At 40.7% G+C, this 14,496-nt stretch overlaps 1 pseudogene; it reads right to left on the bottom strand.

Moving 5' to 3' along the window:
* Window positions 1-214: 214 nt before the first annotated feature.
* Window positions 215-14,185, bottom strand: LOC140532213 (replication termination factor 2-like; annotated as a pseudogene).
* Between the last annotated feature and the right edge of the window lie 311 nt (window positions 14,186-14,496).

Below are 14,496 nucleotides of genomic sequence, written 5' to 3'. Positions count from 1 at the left end.
TCTTAGAAATCCTGAATTTCTCGATTCTCTAAGCATCTGCTATCTTTCCTACACACTTAATAATTACAGTTATTATGGTTCACACAGGAAAGGGCAAGTTTATAAACACTTCTAAAAATATTACAAATTAAATAATATTAGATTGCAATGATTAGCCTACATGAAAACTATTTTTCCTTGGGGAAGAAAAGGTGTAATCATACTAAAGAGTACTTTAGTAACAATATGATATGTGAGGAACCCAGTTGGGGGACTCCTCAAAGCATTTGGCAGAGCTGTGTTGTAAAAAAATATCCTGGTAGAGCTCTGATCCTTCACCATCTGCTACAGATCTCTTGGTGTTTACAGAAGCTTTGCTGACCCTTCCTGAAGAACTTCCATTTGTTCCTGCACTTTTCTAAGTGGAGTGGTTTCTTCTCTCCAGAATTAAGGCTTGTTTCTAATCATTTTCCACCCTTAACCTTTGATGACCCAGGAAATTCTTCAGTGACATCTGGCTTGAAAGCTGATTCTACTGCCTTGGATTTTTTTCCAGTTTTATTTTGAGTTATGTCTTCCATTCTCTTCCTTAACACATCGTCTTGTGTTGTTCAGCCCTGTCTGACTCTTCATGACCCCATTTGGGGATTTTTTGGCAAAGATGCAGGAGTGGCTTGCCATTTCCTTCTCCAACCCCTTTTAAAGATTAGGTAACTGAAGCAAACAGGGTTGAATGACTTGCCCAGGGTCACACAGCTAGTGTCTTAGGTTAAATCTGAACACAAGTCTTTCACAAACTCCAAGCCCAGTATTCCACCCATTGCGCCACCTAGCGGCTTTAAAATACCCATATCTTCTTTATCACCATTAAGTACAGTGACATCGTCCTCTTGAAAAAGCACACTGCACCTATGACAAACTTCAGCTTTAATTTTTTTCATGGCTCTTTCAAAAAATACACAACCATAATGGCCCAAGAAACAAAACTTGTGCTGACCATTCATCTCCATCCCTACAACAGGGCACACTAGAGGTCATCATACTTATCATATTTATTGTATGTCCTTTATCACCATTCCAGGTTGGATTATCAGAGAACTTTGGCTTTGTCACGTTCCTAATGCCCTCAGTGTGAGAAGTGGCCTGCCCAAAGGCTTTGTCATCAGATTTATCCAATAAAAACTCAGTGACTGCAGTATCTGTTGTAGAGTCTACCAATTTCACAAAGCTAAGATTGGCCTTCTTGGTAAATGAAATTCAGTTTTATGCTGATAGTAACAATCCAAAGTGCTTTTATGATTCCCTGAATGCTATTCACAAACCAAAAACCTATGATGCATCACAACTACTCAGTGCTGATGGAGCCACATTGATTAGTGATAAAGACATGATCCTAGAGAGATGGGCTGAACACTTCCATAGTGTTCTCAACAGACCATCATCAATCAATCAATCAACGGCCATTGACCGTTTACTTCAGGTTGAAGTCAATCCCTCCTTAGCTGAACTTCCAATTGAAGAAGAGGTTTTGAGGGCCATTAGGCTCCTTTCATGTGGCAAAGCACCTGGTGCTGATTCTCTTCCAGCTGAGATTTACAAGGTAGGGGGACCACTGCTCATAGAAAAGCTGACTGAAATTTTCCAGGTTATATAGCAAGAGGAGGTTATCCCCCAGGAGTTCAATGATGCCTCCATTGTCCATGTCTATAAAGGTAAAGGGAATAGATTGTCCTGCAACAATCACGGGGGGGGGGGGCGGTGTCGGGTCTCTCTCTTAGTTATTGCTGGCAAGATTCTTGCTAGAGTCCTCCTTAATAGGCTGATCCTTCACCTGGAAGATGGTCATATTCCTGAGAGCCAGTGTGGCTTCAGAAAGGGTTGAGGAACATGTCAATATAGTGTTTGCTGTCTGACAGCTTGCATTGCCAAAGCTAGCTCAGTGTTTGGAAGGCTCTGAAGGAAAGTGTGAGACAGAAGAGGTATTAGACTGACTACCAAACTGAAGGTCTAAAGAGCTGTTGTGCTGACCTCATTGTTGTATGCCTGTGAAACATGGACAGTTTACCAGCACCATACCAGGAAAGGGAATCACTTCCATTTGAACTGTCTTAGGAAGATTCTTCAGATCACTTGGCAGGATAAGGCACCAGACACTGAGGTCCTTGCTCGAACTAAACAGCCAAACATTCAAACTATGCTTCAGAGAGTGCAATTCTGATGGGCTGGCCATGTTGTTCCAATGCAAAATGCATACTTGCCAAAAAGGCTTTTATGGAGAACTCCTATGGGGCAGGTGATCACATAAGGTCCTGTGTGGGATGGCTCGGAATCTCCACTAAAGTCAGAGGCCTCTCAAAGTGATGACAGAAAGTTTATTTATTCGATTCTCGAGAAAAGGGGCAATCCCTAGTTTTACCAGGAGTGGGAAAGACAAAGACAAAGAAAAGACAGTGATTTATATAGACTCTAATGCAGTCCCTCCCCGCCATTGACCATTATTCTCATTAGCTGAGAATATGATCTTACATTCTAGACACGAAATCTAACCAATCCCTTTTGAAATGAAGACATTAAAGAATTAGGTAAACTTTATCCAATCATTGAGACCCTAATATACTACCCAGTGTTATATCCTTATATGGAATTATTCTATACTAAAAATATAGTGACCTTGAGCCCCTCAGTCTTACCTCACCCCTGGGAGAAGAATTACAACCTGAGAAGTCTTTACTAAACCTATTCCACTCAGTCAGAAGAAGTGGCACAAGGATACTCTCAAAGTCTCTCTCAAGAACTTTGGATTTGATTTTGGATCATGGGAGACATTGGCACAGGACCACTCAGCATGGTATGCCCATATCAGAAAGGGTGCTGTGCTCTATGAGTAAAGCAGAATTAAAACAGCACAAAGGAAATATAGGATGTGCAAATCTGGAGTATCCACCCCAAATGTTGACAGGGACTATCTATGCCCAACTTGTGGTAGAGCACTCCAAGTTCGTATTGGTCTGATCAGTCATAGTCATACACATTGAAACTTCACTTTATCATGGTGATGTCATTTTGGTCCTCTTCGAAAATGAAGGACAACAACCAATATCTTGGCTTGAAGTATAGTAGTTTCATTGGGCTATTAATTCAGCATTTCAGTCCACTTTCTCTCTACCTTCTTCGCCCCCTTCACCAACTTGTGCATCTTGGGAATCATGGCCCCATCTCCACCCATCTCTCTTCATCTCAGTCCACTCTACCAGTGGTCGCTAGAATCCATACTCCTGTTGCTATGACGATACGACTTGGAGTCTGAGAGACCTGAGTCCATGGTTCCTATGGAAACTGTTGCTAGGGAGTCATCCCTTCTGCTGCTGGATGGCTAGAGGTTGAGCCCATTATTGTAACTAGGCTTTTCAAAATGTTCAATACTCCTTTGCCCCATTAAGAGGAAGGCTTGTCTGATACCCCACTCATCACCCCTTGCTCAACATTTATATTTTCTTCTTCTTGCCATTTATGAGAAATAGCAAGTTCTTCCCCTTTCCTCCCTTCTACATGAGTATATTCTTCTCTTTGTCTCTCTCTGAGAAGAAAATGAATTTTCCTTTGTTGTTAACTCCTTAATGCCTTTCAAAGATGATAAGATTCTGAAGGGACACTTGTTATCTCCTTCCTGTATTAAAATGTTAGCACAACATCATACGGCTTCTTCAAATTGTTCAAATAAATTTACCTTTTGAGATTTCTTTGGACTAGGGTTTGTATTTCAAAGTTTCAGCTGAGGTCTGATCTTTTCATCAAAAATACTTAAAAGAAGTCCTTTGTTCAGTCATGTCTGATTTTTCTTGATCCCATTTGGCAAGGATACTGGAATAGTTGTAGGGGTGGGGAATCTGTGGGCCTTGGGACCACATGTGGTCCTCTATGTCCGTAAGAGCAGCCCTTTGACAGAATCCAAACTCCACAGAACAAATCTCCTTAATAAAATGATTTGTTCTGTGAAACTTAAACTTACCTAAAAAGTCATACCCAAGAACCAAGGCCTTGAGGCCACAAGTAAGTTCCTCACCCTAATAGTCATTTCCTTCTCATTTTACAGAAGAAACTGAGGCAAACAGGATTAAGTTACAGGGTTACAGAGCTAGCAAGTGTCTGAGGCTGGATTTGAAGTCAGGAAGAGGAGTCTTCAAAAACTCAGACCCTGTACTTTATCCACTGGACCATTTAGCTACCCAAGAGTCCAGTTAAGATCCATTTTCTTCCTTTTAGGAAGGGTAAGTTATGCTTAATTGTAAGCCTTTATGGAATATTTTACTCCTCTCATTTATTATAGAGGCTGCCAGGGCTTCTGTGATCCTGACTGGTTTTTTGATACTTCAGCTGTTAACCCCAAAGTGACCTTGTTCAAGAATGTGTCTCATTCTACACCTTGAGTGCAGAACCTCTCCATGAGGAGGTGGGCAGCATTCTTTATCATAAGTCCTCTGGACTGATCAGAGTTGTTTAGTTTTTCAAAATTGTTTGTTTTTATAATATTGATGTTACAGTACTAATTGTTCTGGTTTTTCTCACTGCATGAATTCTGTATTAGTTCACATGAGCCTTCCCAGGTTTCTCTGAAACTATCTTTTTTCATTTATTGGAGTAAAATAATGTTATATTTCTATACCTTAATTTGTTCAGCCTTGTCCCATGTGGCAGACACTCCCTCAGTTTCTAGTTCTGTGTCACTACAAAAAGTACTCCTACAAATGTTTTTTGTATGAATGGATTTCTTTCCTCTTTCTTTAACATCTTTGGGTATAGGACTAGTAGTGGTAGCACTGGTGGAAAGGACAGGCACAGTTTGGTAATGTCAATGGTAACTTTATTTACGTTGGTTATTGTGATTTCATGTGTCACTTCTGCTCTGCTTTTTCATGTCATACAAGTCTTCTTATGTTTCCTTGAGTTCTTCACATTTGTAATTCTTTGAGGGATCTGTAATATCTTTGTGCCTTAATTCATTTAGTTATTTCCCATTTGTTAGGTATTTTGAGCACAACTCATTAATGATGATCTGTCATTTCTCATTTTTAACTTTCATACATCTTTTAATTGGTCTTTGGGTCACTGGTAATTTTGATCAGAATATTCAGAATGTGATGATTCACATTCACCTTGCAAAACTGAGAATATTGGTATTTTTTTAAATGGGCTTTTGAATCATGGAGTACTTTGGAATCTTTTGAATATATGGTACAGTTTTCCAAATGCATTCCTATCTATGGGCAGCTAGGTGGCACAGTGGATAGAGTGCTGGACCTGGAGTCAGGAAGACCCTTCTTCCTGAGTTCAAACTGACCTCAGATACTTGTCAGCTGTGTGACCTTGGGCAAGTCACTTCAGCCTGTTTGACTCAGTTTCCTCCTCTGTAAAATGAGCTGAAGAAGGCAATGTCAAACCACTCGAGTGTCTTCACCAAGAAAACCCCAAGTGGGGTCATGAAGAGTCATACATGACTGATAAATGACTGAACCACAAATACTTCTCTGCAAAAGTAAGAACTAACTTAATGAACTACCTAGCTACATGTTATAAGCTGAACAAAAGTCATTCTTCATCCATTTGATTTTTCATGGCTGTGGAAATTTAATCAGGTAAACTGGGCATCCAACGTCTCAGGAGCAGGACAAAATATAGTTCTTGAAAAAAATTTTTGATTTGCTTCTCATTCTGTAAGAAAGCAGTAGAGGGCAGCAAGGTGGTGCAGTGAATGGAGCACCGGTCTTGGAGTCAAGAGGAACTAGATTCAAATTCGACCTCAGACACTTGACACTAGCTGTGTGACTTTGCGTAAGTCACTTAATTCCCAACTGCCTTGCTTTCCCCTTCTCCAAAAAAAAAAGAAAGTAGTGGAAAGTGACTGCAACAATGGCTGCATTGGTGGCCTGAGCTACAGGTCTAGGTTTTAACAACTGCTCTTCAGGTGTTAATGGAGCCTCCTTTCATGATAAGAGATTATCAGGTCATTGTGTAGCATATGCTCTGGCACTGGGATCTCCCAATCCCTAACTGTCTTCTAATGTGATAATTCATGTACCCCCACTGGGGTGGTTGTTCGGTAATTCTTGTAGATATCAATTAGTCAGTTAGACTTAATATGGTCGAGTAAGGAAAATTAATAAAAACATACCCCCAAAAAAGTCTGTCACACAGAGTCCTACAGCTACATAATGAGTCCAAAGGAAAGTGGGCTCATGTTACAAGGAGTTAATTCATAGCTCCCGATTACTGGAAGTCCTTCCTCTTTATGGTGTACTCATGATGTTTCTTCCCATTATGTATGGTCTTTCCAAAACAATTTTGAAAAATTTCAAACTTAAACACCCCTCCAAATCCCATATGTACAGTATAACAAAAATTAGTACAAGAAAGCATAAATCTCCATTTCATGCCACTGGCTTTAATGTAAGTTATGCTATAACATAGCATTATATCGTGTCATTTCCACACGCTACTTTCAAAGATGCTTTATTGTCTGTCATGCCTTCTGATTTCTTTTGTGTACTTTAAAAAATGGGTTCTTGCCCTGACTTCCACCCCCAGAAGGTGTCTAAACCTCCTCCCCGATCTTGGAGGTTCCGAGTATTAGTTCTTCGTGGTACTCTCTGGCATCTCAAGACAGTGTATTAGGGACCTTAGATTTCCTGGACCTAGGTTGTCCCAGATTGAGTGTTTTGCTGCTCTACCACACTGGTCATTGTCAGTAGCTGCTCCTGAAGTTTCCAAGGTTCCCAGCCAAGACCTTTCAAAATTCTACCGGGCTTTCTCAGGGGAGCCACTGCTCTCGCTGCTTCTAAGCAGTCTTGAAGGCTACATACAGGTGTCTTTGGTCTGCCACTGATTAGGTTGGGATGCTGCCAGCTTGGTTGCCTGTGCTTACTCTGACTCTGCTAATTTCACCATAGCCCGTGGGTCTTCTGGCTTGCTTTTCGTCTGTTGTAGGGTGGAAGAAATCCCTTGCTGTGGTTTCTCCTCAGATTTCTTGATTGTTATGTTGCCTTTTCATGGTGTGTTGTGGTGGTACTGTCTCAGAGAACTCAGACAACCTTTAATCCAAGTGTAGGCATTTATTGAGAATTGACACCCCTCAGAAGCCTGGAACCAGCAGCTTCCGAGAAAGTAAGATGGATTTTTGTAGGGTAAAGATGCAATTACATAACAGAAATTATGGATATTAAAAAGGCAGGAGTGGTTTGTCAAGGGATGCGGTAATAGGGGAGGGGTCCCTTTTATGGTTTGGTGGTCACATATTCTGGTCATGCTGCCCTCCAAGTGACTAGCTATTGTGGTCCTGACTAGTCAAGATGGATAGTTAGGTACTGTGGGCTTGTCTTGGGCTAAATGAATGAAGTAATTGTGGCTGAGTACAAGAACACACCTGTTCAAATCTGTGAATTGGATCCGAGGGTGGTGGCTAGCTAGGGACAGTGGCTATACTGAGTCTGGGGGCTTGTCGTGTGGTTAAAGCCAGATTATGTGGTTAAATCAGGACATTTCTGCTGTTCAGTGGGGCCCATAAGGAAATTAGGATATTGGGTCTGAGGGCAGCTTTATTAGGATTCCATCCTTCCCCCCTCAAAGAGCTGGAGCCCAAATGCATTTGGGAAAAGGGATGAAGGTTTTTGCTTCTGTAGCTTCTTCAGGCTGTCAAGAGGCATAGAGCTGTCCCTGCCTCAATGGGTCCTGAGGAGGAGATTGACTGGAACTAAGCATAGGAGGTGATGGGTGAGTATGGGCTGTCAGCTGTAGGTGAGTGGCATGTAGTCTAGAAGACACAAATGTAATAGATAAGTTCAATATGTGAGTCCAAATATAAAGGCAAAGAAACCAAGAGCCACATGATGTTATTATTTACTTTTGACATGTAGAATTATCTGATCTTGTTACTTTCCCAAAAGTTTCCACTTTGATTCCAATTCCTTTGGGCGGATCAGATGCTATTGAGGATCCAACCCTGTACATATAAATATTAGTAACAACCCTTTTGCAGATAGAAGCTTTCAACCTTGGGTTCAACAGTTGTACAAATGAATTTGCTTATGAGAGGCTAGCTTTACTACAATTATAATAAAAGATTTGGGAGGATACTTTACATCATTTTGAAACATTTAAGGACCTTTTTTCATGCAGGTATACATATACACATGCATACGTATGTACGCATATATACACATACATATATACATGCATGCATATATACGTGTATACATACACACACATAGTAACAGGCAGGTGACTATGCCAAATACTCATTTACTAAGTTGTTTAGGATATAGACAGTAATATAACAGTAACTCAGATGTACCCTAGGATAGATGCATCTATAGGATAATGATTAAGATTGTGTTTTTACCTTTGTTTCATAAACCTCATTTCCCTTTGTCTAATTGTTCCAATATCATTCAGAAAGAATGTTCTCTTCCAAGGATTTAACCTTTCACATGACTATGTAGGCAGGCAGATGACAATCCTGAGTACTGATTTACCCAGTTGTTTGGAATATGGAATGACTGCACATTCAGATTGAAAGTAGCAAGATTTCACATACTTGCATTGTACTCATAACTTTTATTAACCACTTGCCCTAATTATAGAAATTTGCTATAAAAGGAAAAAACAGGGACATGGTAGATATGACAGGATAAAACATCCTGAGGTCTGTCTCAATTCAGATAAGGTCACAGTTATCAATTTCACCGCATAGCCAGATTCAGGAAGAGGCAGATGGGTAACATTCCTTTTCAAAGGAAGACAATGGGAAAACTGAGTCAGGAGGATCCCATCTTAGATAGAGGCTAAAACTGTCCTCTTGGTTTTTCCCAGAAGCAAACTCCACCTGCAATAGGATCATATTTCCTCTGAGTAGCTTGTGGCATTTCTCTCACATACTGATTTAATACAGACAACTACCTAATTCAAATTCAGAATAAAATCAGTGCAGTCCCAAGGGCTTTTACCTGAGTTGGTAAGTCTCATCAATCACAGTTTAGGGTTAGATACATCATTTTTACTTTTATAGAGTCGCACTAAGCACATAAATCTGCAACTTCTGAGCAAGTCAAGTTCATTGTTTAGGAATTCCATACCCCAAACAAGTTTTTCTCCCCTCCAAGGCTGATGACCTTGCCCATCAGATTGTTTCCAGGAATTGGCAAGTTTACAAAATAAGGGGAATCAGCAGGGACCTGAAAGAAGAGGCTGCCTGTCCACTCCATGATGTTCTTCCTCTGGACTGATGAAACCACATACTTTCTGCATAGCAAGTCCCCTATTTTCAATCTTAATTTAACTTGTTTTGCCCTAACTGATTTTTCTTTTCCTTTGCTAGGATGCTTTTCGGTGTTCCCATATTTTATTTTTAGGATTCCAGTATATGGTAGCTAGCACATGTGACCTCCATCCCTATAGCCTTACATTGGAGGAGACCTTGGCCATCTTCCTAAGGGAGGGGATTAGGGAATATCTACCCTATCTACCCTTAGGGCTGCTGTGGGATCAATTTTAGGTTTTAACATTATAACAATAATCCCAAATAATTTAGTTAGCAATCTTACAATTTTCATAAGTGACAGCCAAATTGTTTTAGATGTAAAGCAGGGCTTAATAAAATAACCGGTTTTAAACAATCTTTTTCACTGTCTCAGTTTCAACAAAATTCAGATTAAAGTTTGCTTTGTCTAACACCATTTCTGGCTCACCATTGTGAGCTCAATTTTTTAAATTAAATTTTTAAAATCACTCAAATTTTACAATATAAGAGAATTTTACAATAAAATTTAGAAATGCAGTAATAATGCAAACATCCTCAAATGACATTAATGGCATTTCCAAATCACTACATATAAAATTATTGATATAAGTTTGGGCTTATCAAGTACAGAGGCTAGCTGGCTTCTCACCTTGTACTGTCCTGCGCCATCCCCCCTTTCTCTATCCCCACAGCGGCAGATCTTGATTGTATGGGTGGCTGAGTCTGGGATTTGGGAAGGAAGGAGAAAGAGGGTACTCCTTTTCTCTCCCTCTGTGAGAAGAACTAAGGACCAGGGAGTGATGAGAGGTTGTAGAGTCCTGCACCTGAATTAAAGGTCCGGGGGCCCACTGAGGAGGAGATTTTGGTGAATAAGGAGGAGGGTTCCTGAGGAACCTACAAGCTTCCGGATAGTGGCTGTTCAGCTTCAGGGCACTTGGAGCAGAAGTGACGAGGTTCTGCTGGTATGGAAGCAAGGACTCAGGGGTTTGAGAGGAGAGGTTCAACTGCTTGCCTAGAGGGGTGGGCTTCAGGGTGCCCAGGGGCTCAAGGCTGTTGCCAGTGGTATCTCTGCTGTAGCTGCTGTGCCTCCCCCTCCTTCCTTTTGCCAGGTAGGGGAGGGTAACTCAAATTCCAGACTATTCATCGGCACTCTCTTTCCTTAATCTGATCTGGGATGACAGGAGTTAACAGAATCTGCTAAAAATGCAGCTGTTCTAACTTTTCACTGTAGCCCTAGCCTGGTCAGAGCTGAGACCACAGGGAGGAGTTGTGTTTTTTTTATTTTTTATTTTTACTCAAGTAAACTTCACTTCTGTGTCCACTCCTTAAAAACTTCTACGAAAGTGGGAGCTTTGATTCTGAAAGAGAGTGGGACTCTGGAAAAGATGCTTTTGTCTGAGGCCATTGATAGGATGCTGATGAAAAAGCTGAAAACTTTTGATCCTCTAGAGTTCACAAAGTCCCCCTTTGATCAAGAGGCAGAGAGGGGAAGGAGACAAAAGCTAAGGGTAAGGTGGAAGATGAGGCACTCTCCTGTCCCCCAAGCATTTCTTTTTCAGGGACCTGGCTGGTGGCTTCCACTAATGGAATTCTAGATGCTAGAATCTCTGATTCCAAAGGAATTCACTGGTTTTATGTAAGTCCCACAGGACATGTACCCTGCTCATTGACTGAACTAATTAATTGAGATATATTTTCACTTCACAAACGTATTAGGGTTTTGTCTGTTATTTAAAGTGGGGCAAAATGATTTGATTGGCTCAATAAACTCTTACCATTGCAAGTGAAAACTATTATCTCTTTACTTGTGTATGTATCAGAGCTTCTAACCCATGCAGTAGGTCTTGGGGTGGATCAGTGAGGACTATTCCCTGTTGCGTGTGCAAGGTCTGCTCTCTGACCTCTTCTCAGGGAATGTGTAGCTCAAAACTGAATTGGCTTGCAGCTTTGGGATGATAATGGGAAGCTTCAGTGATCTCTTGGTCTCTCCTCCCACCACCGAGGCCAAAGCAGGGCGAGGTTGTATCAAAGAGGCTTGATCACTAAAGCAGGAGAGTTGTGATTTACTCGGCAAACTTTAAAATAATTTGACCTTTTCCTCTAGCTCTCTCTTTTTTTGACTCTGTGACATCAGTTCATTCTGGGACTTCCTATAAGGCATCAAGACATGAACGTCACTCTTGTACAGCAATTGGAGCAGGGATGTGAGTCTGGGTTTCTGGCTGTCTCTTTTGATTTATGTTTCTTTTATCAGCTATAAAGGATTAAAGTTAGCAAAATGGAAGTGTTCAGGTTTTAGAGCCAGGCTCATGAATTTGAGAGGTGCTATCCTGTGGGAGGTGTCTGTTCTGCATCTACAACAGCGGACCACCGACAGGAGGAGGGGCCTAACCCTGACATTCCAGGAATCATGAACCATGAAGGAATTCTCTGTACAGGGTAGGGTTCAGATGAAATAAAAATAAAGACCTAATCAGCAGTTTTGCAAATTGCTTTAGGTTTTGACAGTTTTAAGTCCAGACCTTCCTGGAGAGTAAAAGAATACTTTTAAGTTACTACCACTTGAGGTTTTTTTTCACTGCATGTTTGTTGGTCTTGGGTGTGTTAAACATTCCTGTTGTTTAGAGGAAACAAATAGCTGTCTTATACTTGATCTATGTTGTACATTGACCTCATTTCTATCTGACTTGAAATTTAAGATTTAAGTAATTTTCCCCAGGATTCTGGGGTGGGGATGTAAAACTCCAGAGAGTGTGAGAAAAAAGAGCCTGATGTTTCTTTTAAGTGGTATTACTCTCTCAGTCTCCATATACTGGTTCATAGATATTGGGTCTAAGCATCCCTTATTAGAGAGGTTTAGTACCTCAGCCTCCTGGACCCAATAGCGGTGGCAGATTATATAAAATCAAGGAATTTTTTATGATCTTGAAATGTGAATGGAAGACACCTACTTGGAGAAGAGTGAGTCAAGTGCTGTCAGTCAGTCCTGTGTCTGTCCAGATAGGGTCTTCAGGAGAGAAAGTTCAGTGAAAACCTGCCGGTTTCCATTTCATGTTTATCCTCACTGCACACATAAAGCAGTTTTACAAATATTTTTTTTAAATAGGCATGTGGATTGTTAGTTACTATCTTTAGTTCCCCCTTTTGGAAATTTTCCCTTCTGGAGATATTTTAAAAATTGATCCCCAAAGAGCCTTTAAAGTTGTGTTGGCTTCCACCTAGATCTTCTCTAAATGTATTTGGTGAGGCTCTTCCTGACCTCGTCCTCCTAAATGTCTTTTTTACTCTGTTACATTATGTGTATGAACTGGTCTAGAAGGATCTTTCTTAGAGCATGCACAGATATTCCCTGCCTGATTCCAATCCGTCATATGGAAACTTGGGGGAATCTACTCTAAGCTCACAATGACCAAGGGGTTCACATTCACTGATGATGGAGAGTCCTTGGTGCAGTTGCTGAGCCAGAAGAGCTGATGACTCAGGACTCTGCAATAGGAAATAAAGAGTAAAGAGTTCCCTAGCTGGCTGCTGGCCTGGAACTCAGCAGATATACAAAAGGGATAACATAACTTTCAGTTGCTCTTTTTCTTTCCTGGCAGCAAGTGAAACAAGACTGGTTTGACTTGCCTCCTGGAAAGAAGGTAAAGGAGGGGCAGTTGATCTGTTCCCTTCACCCAGCCATGGCAGCACTGTATATGTGGCTCTCTCTTCCTTTTTTGTCCTGATTATAGATGAGTCAGTGACCTGAATTTGAAGTGTCCTTGACTTCCGAATAGACAGAAGATCCCAGGAGTGAAAGGTGGTAGTTTCATTGTTCCTGAAGCGGCAGTGGCAGATAGAAGGGAAGCACCTACATCAGAAGGAGATTAGAGAGATACGTACTGTAGGGAAGGTAGCTTTAGAGGGTGACTCCTCATTTCAGAGAGAAGTACAATGGACTGAAGAACAACTCACTCAAGGGAAGCTACATGATAACTACAAAGGGAAAAGAGATTTCTGGCTTCAGGGTTACTGAAGGTTACTCCTTTGCTTCATTTGCATGCCTAAATTTGAGCCCATTTCCCTCATATATGCTGTGTATATTAATGGGAAAATGAGTTCATTTTCTAGGGGAAATGCATTATGTCAACTATTTTGACTCTACCATCTCAGTAAACACCTTTACTAAAAGTTGTCTATTGACTGAGATTGGTAATAGGAAGTATATTGGTGGGGAATCAGGAGCTACAGTATTAGAAGTCCCACATAATTATTCCTACTACCCTGAGTGTAGTTGTGACCCCTTTAGGGACCCAACCCTTAAATGAAAGTACAAGTTTGGGGAGTAGCCCTGCAAGGAGTGGTACACATTTGCAGAGCACACAACAGAGGTAGTCGCGTATAGACAATCAAGTGCAGCCCTAGGAGCCAGGAATACCTGGGTTCTAGTCCTAACTTTGCCAGGTACTAGTTGTGAAACCTTAAGGAAAGTCACTTAACCTCAGTGTCCCCCACAACTCTCTTAAAGACCACAAGTTTTGGAATAGTTGCTGATCACAACTGATTAGGCAAAGGATTTTTTTTTAAACTATGAAGGGATCTTCACATGGAACTTGGTGCATGTGGGTATGGGTGGGAGGTTCAGATGTCATCTAAAGTTTAGTTGGCAAAAGAGGGCACTTGTACACAACTACCCCAATGACTATTTTGTGGAGAGACTCATTTCCTCAAGTTTTTCTGAGTTCATAAACACTCTTGTTGGTGCGAATGTTTATGCTTGACTTTTTTAGAACGAAAGATTTATACCCTGCCACAAATTTTTATTGATTTTGCTATATAGAATATATAAACTTCAGAACTCCAGTTTATCAGCCAACTTTCCTCACAACAGAACTCAAACTGCAGGACATCAGTGAAATCAGATTAGCATACCGTCATCAACACCTTTCCTGCTTTTTATTGGACATAAATCTATTTTGGAGGAATTTAATTTTGGAAAAGGTAGGTTTTTAAAAAAATCCCTATATTTTTGACAAAACCCAAAAAGGACAGGCATGGTCCTGATATGGTGCGATGCTACCGTAATAAAGCTTTTATTTCCTTTTACTTTAGTCTCAAATACATTTACTTTCAACACAGTAGTAAAATTATGTCATTGAGCAATTTTTGCATCAAGACTCACTGGTTCTTACTGGTTAATAATGGGAAAGGGAAGGCTATTCATATAACAGAGGGGCTAAAAGATAAAC

Source organism: Notamacropus eugenii, chromosome 3, assembly GCF_028372415.1.
Source record: "Notamacropus eugenii isolate mMacEug1 chromosome 3, mMacEug1.pri_v2, whole genome shotgun sequence".
Lineage (NCBI taxonomy): Eukaryota > Metazoa > Chordata > Mammalia > Diprotodontia > Macropodidae > Notamacropus > Notamacropus eugenii.
The sequence above is the reverse complement of the archived record's forward strand: the minus strand, read 5'-3'. Positions and strand labels throughout refer to the sequence as shown.